Source organism: Poecilia formosa, unplaced genomic scaffold (genome assembly GCF_000485575.1).
Source record: "Poecilia formosa unplaced genomic scaffold, Poecilia_formosa-5.1.2 Scaffold517, whole genome shotgun sequence".
NCBI lineage: Eukaryota > Metazoa > Chordata > Actinopteri > Cyprinodontiformes > Poeciliidae > Poecilia > Poecilia formosa.
In genome coordinates this window covers 151,893-153,338 of record NW_006800456.1, presented here as the reverse complement: position 1 = coordinate 153,338, position 1,446 = coordinate 151,893, and the positions used below count along the sequence as shown (strand labels likewise).

Here is a 1,446-nt window from a genome sequence, read left to right as displayed (position 1 = left end):
CATGTTTTCCCCCTCTCGCATTACCCTCTTTCCTGTCGAACTACTTTCAAATAAAGGCCACTAGAGCCAACAAAACTTTAAAAAAAAAAAAAAAAAAAAAAAAAAACTGGTGTTTCCATATGGAGGGTTCTACAGGTCCAAAGATAAATGCATAATACATAAATTCATATATTTACAGCAGTGGTTCTTAACCTGGGTTCGATCGAATCCCAGGGGTTCGATGAGTCGGTCTCAGGGGTTCGGCGGAGCCTATGCCGCGGAGGTAAAGACACACTGTGTTAAGTCGTGATGACGTGCCCCGCTTTGCCATCACTTGCTGCAGAGGATCACATTACATTGCTTAGCCAATCAGTGCTGCGGAGGAGCATTGATTGAAGGAGTTCCACTCTCAGCATGGATTTGAACTTGTGTCTTTAATTACTTCAGCAAAACTCCCCGTTTTTACCAAATTCTGTAGCTTTCGGTGTACTTCTAAATCTGCTCCTTAGTCGCATCTTTTCAGGGTTGGTACTGCCTCTAGTGGAGTGGGGGTGGTAACACAACTAATATAATTACATTACTAAATCAGAATACTGCAAAGTCTTTATTTATTATTCATTTTTCATTCTCTTAAGAATGTAGAGCTAATTAAATGATCTAAACAAGACACAAGTAAGTTCTACTGGAAATGAGGAGACAAGATTCAGAAAGTTCTACAAAATTTATTAAACTTCAAAATATCTTTAATTTCCAATAATCTACGGAGAAATTGAATGGTTAAAACAGTGAATGCATTTGACAAGATAATAAAATGTCTAAATTTCAAAGGAAACTGAGGCTTACCGATGGGGGAAGTAGTGAGGGAAGGGGCAACATCCAGTGCAGAAAAAAAGGGGACCACCCTGGACACTACAAAACACAGCAAACAAAAGAAAAAGGTGCTCCAACAAAACACACAAGACAAGACACCGCCACCAGGGGTCACCACCGCCACCACAGAAGCCTCAGTCCCTAAAAGACAGACAAGAAAATGAAACAATACAAGTAAAACAGTGATACAATAGCCCTACAATGTTGTACTTTATCCCCAAGGAAAGTGCAGATTAGTATTTTAAAACAATTGTTTTAAAATACTAATAATTTGCTCTATTCTTTTTAGCCTTCTGATTCATCAGCATTGCACCTGGAGTGACACTTATAAATTTATAAGTAGGCAAAACAGCAGCGAGTGTCACTCCAGGTGCAATGCTGATGAATCAGAAGGCTAAAAAGAATAGAGCAAATTATTAATACAACTGCTAACAAAAACATAACTTGCAGCAGCTGCTTACCTGTGACCTGATAAATGACTGCACTGCCAAATAATCAGATCCCCAATTCCACCTAGATGTAGTGCAACTGTAAGAAAACGCAGGAGTGCTAGGAAAAACAGTCCCTTAGTTCCTCTGTTTTATTTTTGTTTTCTTC

General features: G+C 38.9%; 1 long non-coding RNA gene across 1 annotated transcript; it reads right to left on the bottom strand.

Moving 5' to 3' along the window:
* Nucleotides 1-684: 684 nt before the first annotated feature.
* Nucleotides 685-1,385, bottom strand: LOC103129122 (uncharacterized). Its single transcript, XR_475028.2, has 2 exons — nt 1,311-1,385; nt 685-990 (listed from the first exon to the last, which is right to left on the bottom strand). It is a non-coding gene; the product is annotated as an uncharacterized LOC103129122 (long non-coding RNA).
* Between the last annotated feature and the right edge of the window lie 61 nt (nt 1,386-1,446).